Raw genomic sequence first — 7,947 nt, 5'->3', positions numbered from 1 at the left:
CCGCACCCTTCTCCTTCTCCTCCCCGCACTCTCCTCCTCCTCTCCGCACTCTCCTCCTCCTCCCCGCACTCTCCTCCACCTCTCCGCACCCTTCTCCTTCCCGCACTCTCCTCCTCCTCTCCGCACCCTTCTCCTCCCCGCACTCTCCTCCTCACCCCGCACTCTCCTCCTCCTCTCCGCACTCTCCTCCTCCTCTCCGCACCCTTCTCCTTCTCCTCCCCGCACTCTCCTCCTCCTCTCCGCACCCTTCTCCTCCCCGCACTCTCCTCCACCTCTCCGCACCCTTCTCCTTCCCGCACTCTCCTCCTCCTCTCCGCACCCTTCTCCTCCCCGCACTCTCCTCCTCACCCCGCACTCTCCTTCTCCTCCCCGCACTCTCCTCCTCACCCCGCACTCTCCTCCTCCTCTCCGCACCCTTCTCCTCCTCACCCCGCACTCTCCTCCTCCTCCCCGCACTCTCCTCCACCTCTCCGCACCCTTCTCCTTCCCGCACTCTCCTCCTCCTCTCCGCACCCTTCTCCTCCTCACCCCGCACTCTCCTTCTCCTCCCCGCACTCTCCTCCTCACCCCGCACTCTCCTCCTCCTCTCCGCACCCTTCTCCTTCTCCTCCCCGCACTCTCCTCCTCACCCCGCACTCTCCTCCACCTCCCCGCACTCTCCTCCACCTCCCCGCACTCTCCTCCACCTCCCCGCACTCTCCTCCACCTCCCCGCACTCTCCTCCTCTCCGCACCCTTCTCCTTCTCCTCCCCGCACTCTCCTCCTCCTCTCCGCACTCTCCTCCTCCTCCCCGCACTCTCCTCCACCTCTCCGCACCCTTCTCCTTCCCGCACTCTCCTCCTCCTCTCCGCACCCTTCTCCTCCCCGCACTCTCCTCCTCACCCCGCACTCTCCTCCTCCTCTCCGCACTCTCCTCCTCCTCTCCGCACCCTTCTCCTTCTCCTCCCCGCACTCTCCTCCTCCTCTCCGCACCCTTCTCCTCCCCGCACTCTCCTCCTCACCCCGCACTTTTCTCCTCCTCCCCGCACTCTCCTCCACCTCTCCGCACCCTTCTCCTTCCCGCACTCTCCTTCTCCTCCCCGCACTCTCCTCCTCCCCGCACTCTCCTCCTCACCCCGCACTCTCCTCCTCCTCTCCGCACCCTTCTCCTCCTCACCCCGCACTCTCCTCCTCCTCCCCGCACTCTCCTCCACCTCTCCGCACCCTTCTCCTTCCCGCACTCTCCTCCTCCTCTCCGCACCCTTCTCCTCCTCACCCCGCACTCTCCTTCTCCTCCCCGCACTCTCCTCCTCACCCCGCACTCTCCTCCTCCTCTCCGCACCCTTCTCCTTCCCGCACTCTCCTCCTCACCCCGCACTCTCCTCCTCCTCCCCGCACTCTCCTCCTCACCCCGCACTCTCCTCCTCCTCTCCGCACCCTTCTCCTCCTCCCCGCACTCTCCTCCACCTCCCCGCACTCTCCTCCTCCTCCCAGCACTCTCCTCCTCCTCCCCGCACTCTCCTCCACCTCCCCGCACTCTCCTCCACCTCCCCGCACTCTCCTCCTCCTCCCCGCACTCTCCTCCTCCCCGCACTCTCCTCCTCCTCCCCGCACTCTCCTCCTCCTCCCCGCACTCTCCTCCTCCTCTCCGCACTCTTCTCCTTCCCGCACTCTCCTCCTCCTCCCCGCACTCTCCTCCTCCCCGCACTCTCCTCCTCCTCCCCGCACTCTCCTCCTCCTCCCCGCACTCTCCTCCACCTCCCCGCACTCTCCTCCTCCTCCCAGCACTCTCCTCCTCCTCCCCGCACTCTCCTCCACCTCCCCGCACTCTCCTCCACCTCCCCGCACTCTCCTCCTCCTCCCCGCACTCTCCTCCTCCCCGCACTCTCCTCCTCCTCCCCGCACTCTCCTCCTCCTCCCCGCACTCTCCTCCTCCTCTCCGCACTCTTCTCCTTCCCGCACTCTCCTCCTCCTCCCCGCACTCTCCTCCTCCCCGCACTCTCCTCCTCCTCCCCGCACTCTCCTTCTCCTCCCCGCACTCTCCTCCTCCCCGCACTCTCCTCCTCCTCCCCGCACTCTCCTCCTCCCCGCACTCTCCTTCTCCTCCCCGCACTCTCCTCCTCCCCGCACTCTCCTCCTCCTCCCCGCACTCTCCTCCTCCTCCCCGCACTCTCCTCCTCCTCTCCGCACTCTTCTCCTTCCCGCACTCTCCTCCTCCTCCCCGCACTCTCCTCCTCCCCGCACTCTCCTCCTCCTCCCCGCACTCTCCTCCTCCCCGCACTCTCCTCCTCCTCCCCGCACTCTCCTCCTCCTCCCCGCACTCTCCTCCTCCTCCCCGCACTCTCCTCCTCCTCCCCGCACTCTCCTCCTCCTCCCCGCACTCTCCTCCACCTCCCCGCACTCTCCTCCTCCTCCCCGCACTCTCCTCCTCCTCCCCGCACTCTCCTCCGCCATGCGGCAGTTGCCGTCATCTTGAACAGTGATTTCCCCAAGCTCCGCCCTCACACTGAGAGTCATTTCTCTGCCTCAGTGTCCATGGAAACGAGACTCGTGTCCCCGCCCTGATCTCACAGCGAGGCGTGGAACGCAGAAGTTGACAGCGAATAAAAACCCTTTATACTCACAGACGTTTGTGATAGCCAATCAGAGCGCGGCTTGTTACCAGCTCCCCGGAGAGCCGGAGAGGGGGTTTGTTTGGGTTACGGAGCTGAACTGTCACCGGAGACCGGAGCCGCGAATATACACGGTATACTGAGGTGACTGCTATATATACTGTATACTGAGGTGACTGCTATATACACGGTATACTGAGGTGACTGCTATATATACTGTATACTGAGGTGACTGCTATATACACGGTATACTGAGGTGACTGCTATATACACGGTATACTGAGGTGACTGCTATATACACGGTATACTGAGGTGACTGCTATATATACTGTATACTGAGGTGACTGCTATATACACTGTATACTGAGGTGACTGCTATATATACACGGTGTATACTGAGGTGACTGCTATATACACGGTGTACTGAGGTGACTGCTATATACACTGTATACTGAGGTGACTGCTATATATACACGGTGTATACTGAGGTGACTGCTATATACACTGTATACTGAGGTGACTGCTATATACACTGTATACTGAGGTGACTGCTATATATACTGTATACTGAGGTGACTGCTATATACACTGTATACTGAGGTGACTGCTATATATACACGGTGTATACTGAGGTGACTGCTATATACACTGTATACTGAGGTGACTGCTATATATACTGTATACTGAGGTGACTGCTATATACACGGTATACTGAGGTGACTGCTATATACACGGTATACTGAGGTGACTGCTATATACACGGTATACTGAGGTGACTGCTATATACACGGTGTACTGAGGTGACTGCTATATACACTGTATACTGAGGTGACTGCTATATACACGGTGTATACTGAGGTGACTGCTATATACACTGTATACTGAGGTGACTGCTATATACACTGTATACTGAGGTGACTGCTATATACACTGTATACTGAGGTGACTGCTATATACACTGTATACTGAGGTGACTGCTATATACACTGTATACTGAGGTGACTGCTATATACACTGTATACTGAGGTGACTGCTATATACACTGTATACTGAGGTGACTGCTATATACACTGTATACTGAGGTGACTGCTATATACACTGTATACTGAGGTGACTGCTATATACACTGTATACTGAGGTGACTGCTATATATACTGTATACTGAGGTGACTGCTATATACACGGTGTATACTGAGGTGACTGCTATATACACGGTATACTGAGGTGACTGCTATATACACTGTATACTGAGGTGACTGCTATATACACGGTGTATACTGAGGTGACTGCTATATACACTGTATACTGAGGTGACTGCTATATACACGGTGTATACTGAGGTGACTGCTATATACACGGTATACTGAGGTGACTGCTATATACACGGTATACTGAGGTGACTGCTATATACACTGTATACTGAGGTGACTGCTATATACACGGTATACTGAGGTGACTGCTATATACACTGTATACTGAGGTGACTGCTATATACACTGTATACTGAGGTGACTGCTATATACACTGTATACTGAGGTGACTGCTATATACACTGTATACTGAGGTGACTGCTATATACACGGTATACTGAGGTGACTGCTATATACACTGTATACTGAGGTGACTGCTATATACACGGTATACTGAGGTGACTGCTATATACACGGTATACTGAGGTGACTGCTATATACACGGTATACTGAGGTGACTGCTATATATACGGTGTATACTGAGGTGACTGCTATATACACTGTATACTGAGGTGACTGCTATATACACTGTATACTGAGGTGACTGCTATATACACTGTATACTGAGGTGACTGCTATATATACACTGTATACTGAGGTGACTGCTATATATACACTGTATACTGAGGTGACTGCTATATACACGGTGTATACTGAGGTGACTGCTATATACACTGTATACTGAGGTGACTGCTATATACACTGTATACTGAGGTGACTGCTATATACACGGTATACTGAGGTGACTGCTATATACACTGTATACTGAGGTGACTGCTATATACACTGTATACTGAGGTGACTGCTATATACACGGTATACTGAGGTGACTGCTATATACACTGTATACTGAGGTGACTGCTATATACACTGTATACTGAGGTGACTGCTATATACACGGTATACTGAGGTGACTGCTATATACACTGTATACTGAGGTGACTGCTATATACACGTGTATACTGAGGTGACTGCTATATACACGGTATACTGAGGTGACTGCTAAGATATATACACTGTATACTGAGGTGACTGCTATATACACTGTATACTGAGGTGACTGCTATATATACACTGTATACTGAGGTGACTGCTATATACACTGTATACTGAGGTGACTGCTATATACACGGTGTATACTGAGGTGACTGCTATATATACACTGTATACTGAGGTGACTGCTATATATACACTGTATACTGAGGTGACTGCTATTTACACGGTGTATACTGAGGTGACTGCTATATATACGCTGTATACTGAGGTGACTGCTATATACACGGTATACTGAGGTGACTGCTATATACACGGTATACTGAGGTGACTGCTATATACACGGTATACTGAGGTGACTGCTATATACACGTGTATACTGAGGTGACTGCTATATACACTGTATACTGAGGTGACTGCTATATACACTGTATACTGAGGTGACTGCTATATACACTGTATACTGAGGTGACTGCTATATACACTGTATACTGAGGTGACTGCTATATACACGGTGTATACTGAGGTGACTGCTATATACACGGTATACTGAGGTGACTGCTATATATACACTGTATACTGAGGTGACTGCTATATATACACTGTATACTGAGGTGACTGCTATATACACGGTGTATACTGAGGTGACTGCTATATATACACTGTATACTGAGGTGACTGCTATATACACTGTATACTGAGGTGACTGCTATATACACTGTATACTGAGGTGACTGCTATATATACACTGTATACTGAGGTGACTGCTATATACACGGTATACTGAGGTGACTGCTATATACACTGTATACTGAGGTGACTGCTATATACACTGTATACTGAGGTGACTGCTATATACACTGTATACTGAGGTGACTGCTATATACACTGTATACTGAGGTGACTGCTATATACACGTGTATACTGAGGTGACTGCTATATACACTGTATACTGAGGTGACTGCTATATACACGGTGTATACTGAGGTGACTGCTATATACACTGTATACTGAGGTGACTGCTATATACACTGTATACTGAGGTGACTGCTATATACACTGTATACTGAGGTGACTGCTATATATACACTGTATACTGAGGTGACTGCTATATACACTGTATACTGAGGTGACTGCTATATACACTGTATACTGAGGTGACTGCTATATACACGGTATACTGAGGTGACTGCTATATACACGGTGTATACTGAGGTGACTGCTATATACACTGTATACTGAGGTGACTGCTATATACACTGTATACTGAGGTGACTGCTATATACACTGTATACTGAGGTGACTGCTATATACACTGTATACTGAGGTGACTGCTATATACACTGTATACTGAGGTGACTGCTATATACACTGTATACTGAGGTGACTGCTATATACACTGTATACTGAGGTGACTGCTATATACACTGTATACTGAGGTGACTGCTATATATACACTGTATACTGAGGTGACTGCTATATACACTGTATACTGAGGTGACTGCTATATACACTGTATACTGAGGTGACTGCTATATACACTGTATACTGAGGTGACTGCTATATACACTGTATACTGAGGTGACTGCTATATACACTGTATACTGAGGTGACTGCTATATACACTGTATACTGAGGTGACTGCTATATACACTGTATACTGAGGTGACTGCTATATACACTGTATACTGAGGTGACTGCTATATACACGGTATACTGAGGTGACTGCTATACACGTGTATACTGAGGTGACTGCTATATACACTGTATACTGAGGTGACTGCTATATACACTGTATACTGAGGTGACTGCTATATACACTGTATACTGAGGTGACTGCTATATACACTGTATACTGAGGTGACTGCTATATACACTGTATACTGAGGTGACTGCTATATACACTGTATACTGAGGTGACTGCTATATACACTGTATACTGAGGTGACTGCTATATACACTGTATACTGAGGTGACTGCTATATACACTGTATACTGAGGTGACTGCTATATACACTGTATACTGAGGTGACTGCTATATACACTGTATACTGAGGTGACTGCTATATACACTGTATACTGAGGTGACTGCTATATACACTGTATACTGAGGTGACTGCTATATACACTGTATACTGAGGTGACTGCTATATACACTGTATACTGAGGTGACTGCTATATACACTGTATACTGAGGTGACTGCTATATACACTGTATACTGAGGTGACTGCTATATACACTGTATACTGAGGTGACTGCTATATACACTGTATACTGAGGTGACTGCTATATACACGGTATACTGAGGTGACTGCTATATACACTGTATACTGAGGTGACTGCTATATACACTGTATACTGAGGTGACTGCTATATACACTGTATACTGAGGTGACTGCTATATACACTGTATACTGAGGTGACTGCTATATACACTGTATACTGAGGTGACTGCTATATACACTGTATACTGAGGTGACTGCTATATACACTGTATACTGAGGTGACTGCTATATACACTGTATACTGAGGTGACTGCTATATACACGGTATACTGAGGTGACTGCTATATACACTGTATACTGAGGTGACTGCTATATACACTGTATACTGAGGTGACTGCTATATACACTGTATACTGAGGTGACTGCTATATACACTGTATACTGAGGTGACTGCTATATACACTGTATACTGAGGTGACTGCTATATACACTGTATACTGAGGTGACTGCTATATACACGTGTATACTGAGGTGACTGCTATATACACTGTATACTGAGGTGACTGCTATATACACTGTATACTGAGGTGACTGCTATATACACTGTATACTGAGGTGACTGCTATATACACTGTATACTGAGGTGACTGCTATATACACTGTATACTGAGGTGACTGCTATAATGGGGGGATACACTGTATACTGAGGTGACTGCTATTATACACGGTGTATACTGAGGTGACTGCTATATACATCGGTATACTGAGGTGACTGCTATACACTGTATACTGAGGTGACTGCTATATACACTGTATACTGAGGTGACTGCTATATATACCACTGTATACTGAGGTGACTGCTATATACACGGTGTATACTGAGGCTG

At 49.1% G+C, this 7,947-nt stretch overlaps 1 protein-coding gene across 5 annotated transcripts in view; it reads left to right on the top strand.

The window, feature by feature from the left end:
• Positions 1 to 2,642: 2,642 nt before the first annotated feature.
• The window catches only part of AGBL5 (AGBL carboxypeptidase 5), a 98,964-nt gene continuing 93,659 nt past the window's right edge, over positions 2,643 to 7,947 (top strand). For 2 of the 5 annotated variants that reach the window (XM_069728561.1, XM_069728558.1), the window contains exon 1: positions 2,644 to 2,725. The gene's annotated coding sequence lies outside the window, so the exon portion shown is untranslated. Of the gene's footprint in view, positions 2,736 to 7,947 lie in introns of all 5 variants that reach the window. The other 3 variants (XM_069728559.1, XM_069728560.1, XM_069728562.1) reach the window with 3 other exon arrangements.

The sequence above is a fragment of the Ranitomeya imitator genome, chromosome 5 (genome assembly GCF_032444005.1).
Source record: "Ranitomeya imitator isolate aRanImi1 chromosome 5, aRanImi1.pri, whole genome shotgun sequence".
NCBI lineage: Eukaryota > Metazoa > Chordata > Amphibia > Anura > Dendrobatidae > Ranitomeya > Ranitomeya imitator.
The sequence above is the reverse complement of the archived record's forward strand: the minus strand, read 5'-3'. Positions and strand labels throughout refer to the sequence as shown.